Below are 17,110 nucleotides of genomic sequence, written 5' to 3'. Positions count from 1 at the left end.
AACTCGGTGGCAATGCAAATGATTGGCTGGAGTTTTTCGAGCCCTGCCCGTTCCACAGATGATTGACTTGTTTAATTTTCATGTCAGTACTTCTAACTCAGTGGCTGTAAGCGGGTTATGATAAGGATTTCAAGTAATTTTGCAAAAATTGCCAAAAAAGCGAATTCCATACCCAACCTTTAATTCATGCATCACATTTACAGTACGGTTGATTACTATTATGCAGGGGGAAAAAGACAAAGAAAGAGATGATAAACGTGTATTTATTTGGATATATTATTTAACTGATCTGATTCATTCATTCATATATGCCTACAATCTACCAGTGCTTTGAACACATAAGTATATCATATAAAATACAATTAAATACGTTCATTAAAAATTACAAACATTGCAAATGATCGGTTGTGCATTAATTTTACAACATTGGATAGTGGCACTATCCCTTCCACCGGTAAACAAATGGTGTGCACCACCCTAAGGCGCACAAAAGCCTCAGTTTGCTGGGCTGACCCTAAAAAAAACGATTCAACACAAACATAAATAGGTATACATAAATAATGTAATCTTGTGAGTGCAAAATATAGCAACGTATCATTAAGTTGCAAAAACGTTTGAAAAGTGGCACAGGTCTTTAGGCTTGATTATTTGCATCAACATGATGAATCTATAAAAAGCAATACGGCACAAAATATTTCTGAAAACTAATATAACTTCACTTCGTTTGAACGTGTACTGCTCTACCATTTTCAAGAACCCGCCCAGTGAACGCAGAGGATTGTGGGTAGTTTTGGCTCGTCTAGGATGCAGCGATGCATCCTTGAAAAATCTCGGAATTCTCAAAAACAAAGGACGCAAAAATGGCGCGGCTTTCGAGTGTCCTCAACATTGGAACAGTGCTTGTCGGCGTTCTATGACGTAGCATCCTTAAAAGGGTGGCCGTTGAGCATGCTTCCTTGACATTGGGAAACAGCCCCGGTCTGTGTGTTTGTCGCGCACTTTGGACATGAATCAAGACCGCAAACATTTAAAAACGGTTCATTTTTATAGGCAGGAGAAACCTACGCCGAGCACTGCTGTGTCCCCCACTGTACAGCGTCAGCCAAATCCAAAGGGGTATGGCTTTCCGAGCCAAACTGACGTGAGTCAATGGATTGTAAACATACGCCGGGATAAATATGTCATCACCACTCACTCTAAGATCTGTAGCAGACACTTTAGTTCTGACAAGATGATTGAGCCAACTACTCTTCAGGGTCGAAGGAGACTTACAAAAGGTGCCGTAGCGACTATTTGTGAGTGGAACCCAGTATACAGTCGAAACCCCAAGGCGCGGCGTGTGGGAGAGAGTGGATCGATTCGTCGAAAATGCCCCTCCGGAAGATGAAGTTGATCTCCTTTTCAAAGATCAAGACTACTGCTCTGTCCCTGACCCGGCTGCCACGGATATGTCCGCATCCGCCGCTGAAAGCGTCTCAAATGAAGTACAGGAGCTGAGAAAGGAGCTACAGGAGTTACGTCTCCAGCGAGAGTTTGAACTGCAGCGGTCTGCTGGCTCCGACGCAGACATCCGAATTTACATTTAAATAGGGCATTTAGCAGACGCTATTATCCAAAGCGACTTACAATAAGTACATTTGTCATAAGAAGTGCATCAATATATCACTGTCGGTACAGAAAGGATGTTCATAGAACCTGGCATTTACACAAAGGAAGCTACTTTTTCAGTCACATTTTTTGTATTAGCCTATGTCATTAGCCTAGTCCCTACGTGACGGGGATATGTGTCAGGCAGGGACATTGTTGGTAAAAAAATTGCTTTACGTTACAGATTAATAGTAGGCTATTATTAATTCTTAATAGGTCTATTTGAATGATGAATAGCACACAAGTAGTGGCATGTTGAGAGATGGTGTAATTGGAGTTGGGGATGTCCATGTCTTATCAGAATTTCTATACATGAATGTGACCGCACCAATAGAGTGGCGAAGTCACGCCCCTTCCGGTAGAGCTCATGGGACCTATGAGATCGAAAAATATGAATGGGTGTCAATGGAGAGAAAATAATTATTTTCTGGTCCCAGTCTTTATATGCCCTGGATTACACATATGTTGTTTGTGGATTTGAATGATAATTTTTCATGCAAAGAAAACTAAACATTTTCGTGAAGAAGATTGATAATTTTACGCTTTATGTGAGGCCGCTTTGTAAACTACAGCTCTTCGCTGCTCTCGACGCATATGATATACGTCACAACACCCGCACTTGGAACTCGGCACAGAGATGGCGATCTCTCTGCCCCACTTCACCGCTGTTTCCAAGGGGAGGGATAAAAGCATCGAAAGAGGTGAAAACCATTATAAGTCGGGGCACGTGCAGAGTTTCTGCACGTGCAGAAATGTATAACAAGTAGTATATATATATTTTATATATATACTACTTGTATATATATATATAATATATATATATATACACACACATATATATATATATATATATATATATACACACATATATATACATATACGATATATATATGTATACATATATACATATACATATATACACATATATATACACATACATATACACATATATATTCATATACATATATATACACATATATTTATATATACACACATATATATATATATACACACGATAAAATCTTAGTTGACATTATTTTGGTAACAATGTATACTTTTGATGTACACTTTTAATTGACATTTTTATGTGATGTTTTTTTGTGAATAGATTTGCCCGCTACAACCACCTGATGGCTTTTTGGTCTTTGATTGAGCCTTGTCTCTACAAGATGGTCCGTGTCTCCAGAGCCAAATCAGCTGCCCAGAAAAAATAAGTGGTTGCACCTGCACGTGCATCAACAGTACTTTATAAGTAGTTACAGATGTAATTATACGTGATTCCATTGCATTTGTTGTTTGAGCTATAATTTTTTTCTTTTCCTCTCAAAGACAGCTGCTCCAGCCCATAGATTAACTCTTTCTTTTTTCATCACTTTTTAAAGTGGACTCCAAGAATCACACAATTACCTGTACTTCTGCTGTGCAAACGAAAATAAATAACTTGAATATTGAAAAGTTGTAGTCTTGTACTCTACACTTAGCTACTGTTTAACCGAACAAACACCACTGAACAGGGATGAACACAGCTTCCTGCCTAGACTCAAACTGTGGTGCCTCGCTCTTCCTCATCGACCTGTAGCACAAGGCTCTCACGCTGTCAACTTGTCTGTATTGGACACTGGATGAAATAACACATACAAATCAGGGGCCGTATTCACAAAGCATTTTATCTTACCGCTAGGAGTGCTCCTAACTCGCGCTAAAACATTATACGTAGGAGTTTTTTCTTAAAAGTTATTCACAAAGCCGCTGAGACCTACTCTTACTAATCACAAAGAGTGAACAGAGTGACGCGCCGTTGCTATGGATTACGTCAATTCTCATGCACGAGTTTAGAAGCAGTCAGTTCGGTTATTGGTTGTTCAGACGAGCCCACTGAATCACCGAAAAACAAGGAAATAGCCTAGGCTAGAAATTAATTCCTATTAAGTAGTTATAGTGCAGTTAGCAGAATACACGCATGATGACAATTTTGTGCAGACCACGATAATGACGTTGTAGCCTGCATGTTCAAGAGAGAGAAAGCAAACAATAAAAATACGTACAATTTAAAAGAAAATAAATGTTATGAACTACACAAGTGTTGACTGATTTGTGCCAAGGTGTTTACCTAAAATGTGTTTTCAAAGTGATCCCTAAATGCCGGTCCACTCGGTTCCACACGGCCAAATTCATTGTCATGTTGATCGCCATCATCATCATCATCATCATCACCATCGTCTGGCTGTGGAATGTTCCTCCGCTTGCAGAGGTTGTGTAGAATGGCACATACAGTAATGACTGTGCTTGCCCTCTCTGGGGTGAGGCGTATTTCGCCGTGGAGGACATGAACCGACGTTTCATCTGCCCAATTCCTCTCTCCACAACATTTCGTGTATGTTTGTGTGCTCTAGCATATATGGAAGAAATCAGTAAACAATAATAAATATGGATTCAACAAATAAAAGGCGTCAAAGAGCCAATACGATGTGTTTTACACGTAGGACTAAGCGTAATATGCGTAATCACTTACATGTTATACTTTAACTGTGCTCCCGGTTGTGGATTGAGGTAGGGTGTCTAGAGCCACGTCTTGCATGGATAGTCACTGTCTCCCAGCAAGTGACACCCAACTGGTACATCTCAAAAAGCTGCCTCAGACCGCTCTCCATTAAAATGCGCGAATCATGGGTAGCTGAAGATCCAGGCCACTTTGCAACAACATCCAGTAGGCTATGTTAAAATTTGCATCAAAAACAACCTGCGTGTTGATGGAATGCACTTTCGTCCTATTGACGAACACGTCCTCGTCTTTTGATGGCGCAATTATTTTTATGTGCGTCCCGTCAATAGCACCGACCACACCGGGCATACCTGCAATTGCCATGAAGTTGGCTTTGATCCTGTGTAATTGTTGAATGTCCAAAGGAAAGTTTATGGCACGGCTGACTGATGGTTGCGATATTTTTAAATCGTCGGCATTGCAAAGTTGCATTTCCCCTGTTGCTAAATAACGTAGTGTGGCCAAACATTTTATTTCGGGACTAATCGGATTATTCCTGTTAGTCGGGGATGTTATTGCATTGCGATTAACTCCACAACAAGTTTAATACCCTAACATTTCGTCTCGCAGGCATTTACGATTCTTTGTGAATAGGTCTTAGTGAGTTAGGAGTCCTCTTGAGGACTTTTAAGCTCTCCTAGACTTTAAGCTCTCCTAGACTTTTAGGCCTAAAATACTTTGTGAATTGCTCTTAGTGAAAAAAGTTAGGAGTCCTAAATTTAAGAGTGACACGCCCATTATTTTTAGGAGTTACTCCTAAATTCGCCAGTTAGGACCTACTTTTAGCCCTAAAATCCTTTGTGAATACGGCCCCAGGGCTCTAAAGTGCGACCAATTTGGTCGCACATGCGACCTAATTTCTCAATGGTGCGACTAAAAAATAATCAGAGGTCGCACCGGTGCAACTAGCTGTTCAAAAAGAAAAAACCTCCAAGATAACCACCATTGCATGTCTTTACCTTTTGTGGAAGAGGGAGGGACAGTTTATTCATAATATTGTAATGACCACAGAAGAGGCAGTGAATGAAGTATTGAATAGACAGAGATTTATTAGATAGGCCTACCTAATAAACCGTTCGAACACACAAGACCGGAAACATAGCAACGCCGGTAAACAAACCCCGAGAAGCCCAATCCCTACGAGAGCTCCCCGCGCTACGGCCACCCGGAGGCGCACAGAGCTTTTGGCCGTGATATTATATATACAAATATTATATTATATACTATTATATTATATATAGAGCTCCGGGAGTCGCAAACGGTAACATTCACTTTATCCTCCATGCTGCAGTTCACCCCGGACTGAACTGCACTGAGTTTGACGGTTGAACGCTGATTGGCTGTTACGTTACACATGTGACTCAATGGCCACGCTGTTGAACGCGGATTGGCTGTCATCACGCGAAATTTGCGTCAAAGTTCAAATATTTCAACTCGAGCGAATTTGTTGCACCACAAATCCTCGTGAACGCGCTCGCCTGTGCACGGCGAAAGTGTTGCGCGATAAATCAAAACTTGTCGCCGGTTTTCTCTCGCGAAAAATTCGCCCGATACGCGTCTATACGTTCACTTTGTATGGGATCCTGTCGCCCCGTCGGGTTTGGTGTGAACACACAGTTTAGACAGAGAGAGTGGATGTGGAGGAGGGTGATCAGACATCCCGGTTTTGGGTGACCTGTCCCCGGTCAAAGTCCCCGCTCATAAATGGTATGTTGTGTATGAACTTATTTATCTTGTGTGTGTGTGTGTGTGCACAGCAAAAACCACAGTGTACATTGTACTCTATGGGTGTACATTTAACACTCACTTCGGGGTATATATAGGTCCAAGAGTTCAGTGTTCGCTGAACACTGTTAGAAGAGCAAAATATGTACTCCAAATTTAGAGTTCCATTTGAACACTTTGAGAGTGCAAATGTACTCTATTAGTGGTACTTTTGGGCACTCATTCAGTGCTTCCTTACACCTGCAGTGTAAACCTAGAACCCCAGAGAGAGAAAATATGTACTCCAAGTCAGTGCTTTGTAGCACTTCGCAGAGCTGATTATTTAATACTTCTAGAGTGAGAATGTACTCTGACTGGTGTACAACCAACACCTTTGAGGTGAATTATCAACACTTCATGAATGAATAGTCTACACATTAGATTCTTGCTGCTGTTGTTGTTACAGTGCATACATATATAATATAGTTAACATTATAGTTAAACTTTAATTATTTTACATCAAGAACCATATTTAGTTTTACATTTATATGATGTAACAAACAACTTGAAAATAAATAAATAAATGTGTCCCCGTCAACCAATTAAAGGGCAATTCCGGTGTAAAACGGATTTGGGATATGTTTTGTATGATAATGAGTTGAAACGTTCGTTTTGGAGCACAAAAAAACGCATATAGACGCTTTCTTCAGTTGGCTGTTTTTAGCCGATTCTATCAAAACGCTATAAACTTGGAACAATGGGGCAGTGGTTATGGTAAAAACTAAATCGCTATTTTAAACCATTTAAAAGGCTAGAAGTAGCCCGACACTTCTTTGGTAGTTCAATAAGGGTATTAACATATAAAACGAGGCATTGAGAACTTTGTAAGTGTACAGATTGTTTATTAAAAAGTACATTTTATACACACAATACCATCAGTAGATCACCCGTCGACGCCATTTTGTTTTCAAGACTCGATAAGTAGATTGGCCAACACAGAGATTGTGACATCCATCAGCAACACACAAGCTCAGGCGGCATGCCATGGGCATGCCAAATTATCAGGATACAATTACCCTGTGAAACTTCACTACACGATCCACAGCTTCCCGGATACTGATTTTGACAGCTCCCTTCTTTCCACTTGGAGGTGGTGGCAGGAGGTAGACCAGCAGGAGAAGTGAGGCCATGTCACTATCCCAACCTGAAAAGGGAGAGCACATACTTTGAGCATGAAATACACCTGATGAAAGCACATGACACAACATAAAAGGTTCAAAAAGTTCTTGTCAATAAATAGTCAGCATCTAAAAAGGTGGCCAAATACAAACCGGTTATTATCATAGGACCCTTTAAAAAAAAAAAAAAAGGGTCCTATGTTCCCCAGTCTCATACAAAGAGGGGAACATAGGACCCGGGGAACATAGGACCCGGGGAACATAGACACGCTCCCACTAAATTAAAGCCACGTGCCTCGTTAGCATTAGCTAAAAATGTTAACGAGGCGTTAGCTAAATTGAAGACATGTGCCTCATTAGCATTGGCCATTAAGTTTGACGTTAGCTAAAATCGTTAGCATTTATAAGTTGGTTATCAGATCTAAAAGACGAAGAAATGCTGAATATTCTGCATTCAGGGTTTCTGCAGGTTTGAACAAGTTAAATTTAAGCCTCTAATACCTTCTTAAAGGGACACTGTGTAAAAATTACTCCCATCTAGTGGTACAATTGTATATTGCATTCAAACTAATAGTGCTCGCTTGTCCAAAAAATACGGTGGGCAGTATGTGCCAAGAAGCTGTGACATGACACCTACTAGGCTACCTCATCGAGTCATTCGAGTGATGATGAGGTTCGTGGACAACTGGACAAATTAGATGGACAAATCAGATCAGGTTTATTGACCAAGCATTCTTACAGACAACGAACTTGACTCCAGCAGTTGTGGACTTTCCAACATGACAAATAACTATACAGATGATAAATAACAGTAGGTCATTTAATGTCAGATTACATAAAATGTCAGATAACATAAAAGTTGACATAGCCTTTGGTACCAACAATTTACATTGTAACTAACGGAATCAAATCAAAATCAAATCAAATTTATTGTCATTTTGTTGATTGAACAACAAAACGAGAAGGCGTTTCTCACGGATCAAGATCAACATACATTTCAAACAAACAAACAAACAAACGTCCCAATGATGAATAAATAAATAAATAATAAATAAAGTCCAGTGAGAAGATCTGGGACGCTGATGCATTGAGCATCCTGACAGCTTGAGGTAGGAAGCTGTTCCGCAGCCTGGTGGTGGAGCATCTTAAGCTGCGATAGCGTTTCTTGGAGGGTAGGAGCTGAAAGAAGCTGTTCAGTTTGTTTACATCCATCCCGTCTCTGCTGCTTCCTCCTCCGGGCAGTTGCGGGCACGGTGTCACAGTGTCCGTTAGTATCCTGTGTTTGCGTAGTATGTCCAGATGCCAGCGAATGCCAGTGATGTTACTCGCTCTCAATGTCCTAATGTTTAATATTGTTTCCCTGTCATAAACTACGTTCGTAGGACGTCTCACACTCAAACATTCAATCTCAATCTCACAGATCTCAAGAGGGGCCGCTGCGACTGTGCGCGCCGCCAGTTAGTCGCCCTGGCAACGAGTTTACTTCCTCGTCTCCTATCCTGTTCCTAATTCCTCCTCTCGATCTTCTTTTCCTCCGTATTGTCTTCTTTATCAGAGTTGTTGGTATGAAATCCAGTTGTTCGGGTGATAAATCAACTGTCTCGCAAGCGAGTTGAAGCTCCAGAAGGTCCGCTCTAGCATAAGTGCGTCTCGGTGGATTTGGATACGTGGTGACCACAGCAGAGAATAAACCTCCATAACTTTATGAAGAATGGCTTTTGAATTCCTCCAACGCATTTGACAGTATCCATAAGTCATAAGAATATTGTCACGATTTAAACTCGACAAAAATGTGAAAAAGTAAATTAAATATGTAATAAAGTAGCCTTTCAATGACGAGTCGCTCATAGGAGCGCCCCGCATCTCGTTGCCATGGAAAACCATGTTATACATGCTTACACATCGTCGTTTTTTTGGCGACGATGATTCCTTCTCCTGTGGCGTGGCATAACTATGGTCTTTCAAAAAAATGCGGTGCATGTTCAAATTTGCCGGTAAAATCGTCTCGCTAAACTAAGCTCTGTTCCACCGTCACGCTGGCTCAGAGTGAAAACGCGTGTGCAATTCCTGTACGACCTAGTGCTTTTTGACCCTCTCGGCAGCTCATAGACCGGAAGAAAATGGAAGCCTCCATGAAGCTTACCCGTCCTATGTAACCATATTGATATTAATATTAATTATTCTTCGCTCAGGAGGATAAGTCAGATTTTTGGCAGAGATAATTTTACACCAATGAGGACTTATTTATGAATGAATATGTTGATTTGAGGTAATAAATTACTCAAAATATTACATAGTGTCCCTTTAAGACCCATTATGAATACAATTTCTGACCTATATGAAGGACATACGCACAACTAACTATGAAACATAGAAACCCTGTGCATTATTCACTTGGTACTTTTCTTACCTGTTTACATTCCCATGAAGTTCAAAAATGTCTTCGCTCACTCGGAGCAATTCCTTGGCGATATTGATTCGATCCTCTCTAGTCAACCGTCTCTGCCGAAACAGTTTGCTGCGTAGTGTGGAAGAGGACAAACGGTCACATGTCTCTAGATTCAACCAATGAGAAGGCGCAGCGAGCCAATGACGAATCGAAACCTAAACCGACGTGCCGCCGGGATAGTTGGACACTCAACCGTTGTACACTCAGGGAGTCCATCATCCTAAAATAAACACTTAAATTACTCTACACCAGCATTATACTTAGAGACAACACCCAAGAGTGTTTCTGGTACACCCCAAAAAATGTACTTAGTGCCTATTCAACACCAAAGTGTATAAAATCTACTCTGGTCATGAATACTCTGGGATTTTAACACTTTGCGATTTGCTGTGGTGTGTGTGTGTGTGTGTGTGTGTGTGTGTGTGTGTGTGTGTGTGTGTGTGTGTGTGTGTGTGTGTGTGTGTGTGTGTGTGTGTGTGTGTGTGTGTGTGTGTGTGTGTGTGTGTGTGTGTGTGTGTGTGTGTGTGTGTGAAGTAACGTTAAAGTAAGTTGTTTATCTGAACTGAAGACCTAACGTAACGTTAGAAAAGTCAGTGGACGTTAACATTATGAAAATGTTTTCATATCTGTCATTAGTGACGCTGTAACGTTAACGTTAGCATGAGATTACCAGATGATGACATTGTATGTGGCTCTGTTTTGGAAGAGGGGGAGGTGGAAGACTGCTTTGGTAACATATGATTTTCCTGTAGGCATAGGAACATGAGACTGTTAAAAATAATAAATGAATTAATAATAAATCAATGGTTGATAGTTGTGTGTGTTAGGCTAACTTCTGTATTTTGTGTCGGGCTGTGTGGGTATAATGACTGTAGTAGTTATAAATGCAGACCATCTGATTAGCTGATGCCCTGAGTCATGTAGCCTATAATATTAATATACTCATATGTTTTGACTTGGTCATTATTATTAATTACATCTTGATGATATTTACGATATTTATTTATGATAATATTGAATGATTTTTCACAGCGTGTTTCACGGCATGTGACTGCAATTGAGGATAGTCCATAAAACATAGAGCCATGAGATGTTCAGTTTGAAGTTTCAGTTTAAAACACTTGCACTTTTTATTTCATTTATCTTGAGATGTTTTTAGTTAGATTTCAGCTCAGTGAAGCACTTTAAGCACCAACATTTTTCAGTGAAATTACCTTTCTTGTGCAAACATTCAAATAAAGAACTTTATGTTGACCAGATTCTTAGTTCATTTACAAGTCAATAATGCCCATATGGGCAGCTATTTAAAAAAACGTGAACCTGTGAAACTGCAGTGTTGAATGCGATAGGTTGAAAATTTGGGTGCACCTAACATTTGTGCTGGTGCACCAAAGAAAAAAAGTTAGGCGCACCAGTGCAACCAGTGAAAAATGTTAGTTTAGTATGAAGGTATTATTGTAGCAAAAGTCTTTAGCACCTGTAACTGCAGAATTTGAATGCGTACACTAAAGTCACAGTAAATTTGAAGTCGTATATATTTATTTTGCATGTGTACTCTAAAGTCACAAATGTGTAACAGTACATTTGTAGTCGTAAAAAATATATAAATATTTTTTATACCATTGTAAACACAAAATAGGGTCTACGAGTACGCTAATCTGTGTTACAGGTGCACAAATCCTTTTGCTACAATTATTGCAGCGCAGTTGGTGCAAAACACATTCGCACACCCGTGTTTCATAATCTGAGAACATGCCCAAAAGGTGTGCATTCGTAAACCCAAATTTGAACAAATGCATCAGAAGTTGCACATCTGTGAACGCTATGTTAATTCAGCATTTTAATGAGCGAGCACAAAACCATTTTACAACTGCTCGAATCTGCTCCTGCAAGTCTCAGCTGTGGGGTTTTTTGCAGGTTGTTTTGCAACACCCCTAGGTGGTAAATGTGTAGCAAAAGTATTCGTATCCGTAGATGACAGAGCGTCCGTGAGCGGGACAAAATAGTCCCGCCCATAATTTCCTAATCCAATGAAAATCACCGGCCGGGATGCATTTCTCAAATTACAGTGACGGCTGGTGGTGATTTTGGGTGGGTGGGCTAAAGAATGCATTACATTTATCAATACTTCACAGGGCTCCAGACGCCATGAGGTCACCTTTATATCTCTGTTCATAACTTTCATATAATGTGAATGATTTTTAAACAAGATTAAGGTGTAGAGAAAGGCATTTCTTTATTTGAAGCACAATTATAAATAAAAAGAAAAATAAGGTGTTTAAAGTGCTTCACTGAGCTGAAATGGGTCCCAGTCAGGGACGGCTGGTATAAATGGGCTAACAGGGCTAAGCCCTCTTACAGTGAAAATAAAAAAAATATTATTAAAAACTTAGAACATATTGTTTTAAATTTTGGTAGAACCTAAAGGAGCAACAGCACCAAAAAGTGACAGAAAAACCCAGGATATATATATCTTCGTTTTTTTCCTGTGAATGGGCTAAATGTATTCAGCCCAAGCGCAGTAGCGTAAGCTTCCATTGACGTTTGATTGACAGGTGCCCTGACACGCCCCCTTCATATGCTTCCCATTTGGGCTAAATTAGTTTAGCCCAAAGGCTGACCTAGCACAGTAGCTACAGTACAGTGTCCTTCGACTAATCACAGCACAGTAGCGCAAGTGCAGTATGGCGGGCGTTAGCATGAAAATGAATGAAGTGGATTATTTACTTTCTAATCGGTTTTCTTTAATGTCTTTGGAGGAAAAATTGGAAGTGAAAAGATTGGGGACACATCAACCAAACGATGTACAGATTTACTGTCAGGAGTGCGGTCAGAATATGGCCGGTAATAGTGCATTTGTAAGCGGGTCAACTACGTTTCGTATCGAAACATTTAAAAAGCTGTCTAAATAACCCAACATGACGTGACAAGTGTGTAGAGATAGTGGCCCCTCTCCAAGCTGCATTTCAGCGACAGGCAACAATAAGGTTCTCTAAGGAATCGGAAATTATCTCATTTAATGAGTTGCCATTCTCAATTTAAATCCGAAATTATTCTCATGAAGAGAAATGGATTAAACATCAACCCGACGTAGGCCTATAGCAATGAGATGGCATGTGCACAATTCATTGCAGTAGGCCTAATGGGCGACACCTTAAAGCAAAAGACAGCTGCGGACGTCGGAAACGCCACATAGGCCTACATGTCCTTCATGATTGACGGCGACACAGACGTCTCTACCAAAGAGTGTGTGATCGTCTACAGCCGCATTTTGCGCAAAGGGAGACCAGTCAACATTTTAATTGTGTAATACTTTAAGCACAAAAAAAGTTTTATTTTGCTTAATGGTTTAGTTCGAAATGTTCAATTTCAGCTCAGTGAAGCACTTTAAACACCTTATTTTTCTTTTTATTTATAATTGTGCTTCAAATAAAGAAATGCCTTTCTCTACACCTTAATCTTGTTTAAAAATCATTCACATTATATGAAAGTTATGAACAGAGATATAAAGGTGACCTCATGGCGTCTGGAGCCCTGTGAAGTATTGATAAATGTAATGCATTCTTTAGCCCACCCACCCAAAATCACCACCAGCCGTCACTGTAATTTGAGAAATGCATCCCGGCCGGTGATTTTCATTGGATTAGGAAATTATGGGCGGGACTATTTTGTCCCGCTCACGGACGCTCTGTCATCTACGGATACGAATACTTTTGCTACACATTTACCACCTAGGGGTGTTGCAAAACAACCTGCAAAAAACCCCACAGCTGAGACTTGCAGGAGCAGATTCGAGCAGTTGTAAAATGGTTTTGTGCTCGCTCATTAAAATGCTGAATTAACATAGCGTTCACAGATGTGCAACTTCTGATGCATTTGTTCAAATTTGGGTTTACGAATGCACACCTTTTGGGCATGTTCTCAGATTATGAAACACGGGTGTGCGAATGTGTTTTGCACCAACTGCGCTGCAATAATTGTAGCAAAAGGATTTGTGCACCTGTAACACAGATTAGCGTACTCGTAGACCCTATTTTGTGTTTACAATGGTATAAAAAATATTTATATTTTTTTTACGACTACAAATGTACTGTTACACATTTGTGACTTTAGAGTACACATGCAAAATAAATATATACGACTTCAAATTTACTGTGACTTTAGTGTACGCATTCAAATTCTGCAGTTACAGGTGCTAAAGACTTTTGCTACAATAATACCTTCATAGTTTAGAGCCCTGCAAATTCATTAAGCTTCAATTGTACTGGGTTACTCCATCACATCTATAACATGTTACTACATGGAAAGAAACGTTAGGTAGCTAAGTAATGTTACTTTTATGTACGCAAAACCGTGGCTATAAATTTAACTATTATTACTCAACACAACAGGCAAACATCAAGGCTGATATAAAACACTGGTTAAGAAATCTTGTTGGAATTTGCTGTTTCTGCATCGTAATACACGTTAGAAAGTGACAGTTAACTGACGGACTAGACTTTGACAGTAGCTAGCGTCTGTTAGACTTAGTTTTCTTACCTTCGTAGCTGTGAATATAGGTCACAGCATACAGCCTAAATCCCTTCTCCAATTTGCTGGTCGGAGTTTTCGTTCCCCTACATAATCGATGTACATCAGTGATGTATAGGTCTATGTCACACTTCCTGCTACCGGAACGCGTAGTAGGGTAATCCAACTTCCGGTCGCGTCTAGCAGCAACAACAATGGCAGCTCCCGTTCGCAGTTGTTCTTGTAGTGTACCGTGTTGCTCTACATCAGGACGTATACAGCCATACCTCAGCTTCCACGCTTTCCCGAAGGACAAAATAAATCTTGGTTGAGATAATTTTTTGCCCAGTACTGTCCTAACGTGCGAGTGATTCTAGACTGCACAGAAATCAGGTGTGAAGCACCCTCATCACTCACCCTCCAGTCTGAAACATTCTCCCACTACAAGAATACCAACACCTTCAAAGGTCTGATTGGCATTGCTTCATGTGGAGTTATCACCTTAATTTCTAAGCTGTACACTGGTTCCATATCAGACAGAGAAATCACACAGCAGTCAGGAATCCTTCGTCTACTTCAGCCAGGAGATGCATGCATGGCTGACAAAGGCTTTGTCATCGACAAGATGCTTTCTGAAGTTGGGGCCACCCTCATAATGCCGCCATTTAAAAGAGGCGCCAGGTTCACCAGTGAGTATCGCCCAACTTAGAATCTTGGTGGAGAGGGCCATCAGAAGGGTCAAAAAATATCATATCTGGGACACGACCATTCCTCTGACTCTTACAGGCTCTGTCAATCAGCTGTGGGTATATTGTTGCTTGATGTCTAACTATCAAGGTCCTTTAGATGTTAAGGGTGATGTCCCAGTGTTACACATTAAAACACACATGACGTCACATTACTATTTTCAAACGTTTATTAATGTTCTTTGTTTACATTTAGCAGAAAGAAATTAAAATGGTGTGTGTGTGTTTGTGTCCGTCCGTCCTTTTCAAATGTTTATTTAATGTTCGTTTCCAATTCTTTTTTTTAAATATAAATTTACATATATACATATTTACATTTAACAGAAAGAAATGAAATGTTCTGTGTGTGTTAGGCAAGGCAACTTTATTTATATAGCACTTTTCATACACAAGGGCAGACTCAAAGTGCTTCACATATAAACATTGTCATACAATAAAATAGATAAGTAAAATAAAACATGCAGAGAAATTAGTAAAATAGAAAGTTAAAGGCATTTTAGTATTAAAATAGAAAATAAAGGCAAAGTTAAAAAAGCTTTTTAGAAAGTGCAATGTATTTAAGATGTAGCAGAAAGCTAATGCAAACATAAAAGTCTTCAGGCTTGTTTTAAAGGTGCTCAGAGTGCGTTACCTTAAACAAATGTTCAGGAATGTTCGTTTCCAATTCTTTGATTAAAATATTTACATATATACATTTAACAGAAATAAATAAATGAAATGGGGTGTGTGTATCCCTCGGCCATATTTACTTGGCATTCAGGAGGTATGTGTCCATGTATGTGCTAAAATAAAACACCTAACCCAAACCTTGGGTTTCCTGACCACAAGTTGGTCAGTGGGTTCCGGGCGAATCCCCTGGAGCGAATCCCCTGGAGCAAAAAGAAAAAATATGTCAGCACATAAATCATATTGTCAGTGTAGCAACACTTAAGTCAGTGTTAGTCGCGTCTGTCTATATACAAGAACTTCGAATACTATTATTGAGTAGACTATACAGGATGTTTGACTAGGCCTGAGGTACCGTATACACATAAACCTGTGTCCTTGGTCCACGACTGCAGAACACTGGTGCACGACAGGTGTTGGCACGCTTTTCTCCCCTGTGAAGTGGTCATGTGTCTGGAAGAGCAGATATAAAACAAAACATGACAATCTGCAACAGCAGACATGAAACAAAACATTATCATCTGCAACAGCAGATCTGGAGAAAGAGAGAGCATTTTGGAACAGCAACAATAATAATAAAAACACACACAGACTGAACATGCAACTGAATCTGTGAAGGTCTGAAACCATGCTCTAGGCTATCCATTATGCTACATATTACGAGGTGGGCCTGTTGTTTGAATCACAAAATGTAAATCTAATTAAAGTGGTCAGAAAGGTAGGCCTAAGTAACAGTCCCATTGATTCACAAAATACTATGAAAAGCGAGATAGAGTTTGATTTCAGACTCAGGCCTGACTTCCTAGCACTGTAGCCTGCGGGGTGTGAGGCTCATCGTTTTTCTTCTGGGAACAGTAGCAGTTCGCCCGAACTGCTACTTCCAAATTAACTAAATCTGACACTGCAGTAAGAGAGGGAAAGATTAACACACCATACAGCAAAATGTATGGGCATTGGTAGCTTATGACAGCCACTATGTTCTGACAGTAGCCTGGAGCTAATCTGACATACTATCGACACTTACATGTACGGTAGGCAGTGGCTACCTACCTATACCAAACCTCTTGGGGTTCGTCAGGCAAAGTTTCAGAGACACTCAAACTAAATATGTATTCCTACCAGTGTAAATAATATTTTGCGATTAATTAAAAAGGATACGTTTTAACTGACATGTATTACACTTAGTGCTATCTGTCACAGTCAAGCTACACAGTGTCAACAGATTTGAAACACTTACCTATGTAATTAAAAATGTACTTCTCCCAGAATAACTTATATCCTTTGCGTAGTTTAGATGTTTCGACACGTAAGTGCTGATTTACTATCCTTAGGACGTCGTCGTAGGACAATTTAGGTAGGTTGGAGAGACTTGGTCCAAAGGTATCGATCTGCCTCCGCCATGGTAAACAGTTTAGCTAAGCTAAGCGGAAGAGCAGTTACCCTACTCCGCGAGCTTCTGCCTTTCACAAATACACGTTACTGTGTTTAAAGCCACGACTCTTGTCTGTCTATACGAGCTGTTTGTGTTAAAAAATAATCCACCCATTGACATCTTAAATGTCTACTTTTCTGCCTTTGATTGATATCCAGACAATTTTTGCGGAGACACATTCCTGTTCCCCACTTGCATTGGAGTGAACGGAGATATCTACTTCTGGGTCCCTTGAAT

General features: G+C 40.1%; 3 long non-coding RNA genes across 3 annotated transcripts; 1 reads left to right on the top strand and 2 right to left on the bottom strand.

Annotated features, from left to right (window-relative positions):
* Positions 1 to 6,131: 6,131 nt before the first annotated feature.
* Positions 6,132 to 10,481, bottom strand: LOC132469066 (uncharacterized). Its single transcript, XR_009528327.1, has 2 exons — positions 9,482 to 10,481; positions 6,132 to 7,097 (listed from the first exon to the last, which is right to left on the bottom strand). It is a non-coding gene; the product is annotated as an uncharacterized LOC132469066 (long non-coding RNA).
* A 4,450-nt stretch (positions 10,482 to 14,931) lies between these two features.
* On the bottom strand, positions 14,932 to 16,665 carry LOC132469056 (uncharacterized). Its single transcript, XR_009528315.1, has 3 exons — positions 15,926 to 16,665; positions 15,812 to 15,894; positions 14,932 to 15,644 (listed from the first exon to the last, which is right to left on the bottom strand). It is a non-coding gene; the product is annotated as an uncharacterized LOC132469056 (long non-coding RNA).
* LOC132469095 (uncharacterized) lies at positions 15,798 to 16,848 on the top strand. The gene is made up of 2 exons (XR_009528354.1): positions 15,798 to 15,882; positions 16,664 to 16,848. It is a non-coding gene; the product is annotated as an uncharacterized LOC132469095 (long non-coding RNA).
* The last annotated feature ends 262 nt before the right edge of the window (positions 16,849 to 17,110 follow it).

This window comes from Gadus macrocephalus, chromosome 12 (assembly GCF_031168955.1).
Source record: "Gadus macrocephalus chromosome 12, ASM3116895v1".
Lineage (NCBI taxonomy): Eukaryota > Metazoa > Chordata > Actinopteri > Gadiformes > Gadidae > Gadus > Gadus macrocephalus.
Note: the sequence above shows the minus strand (reverse complement) of the source record. Positions and strands in the feature narration are given on the sequence as shown.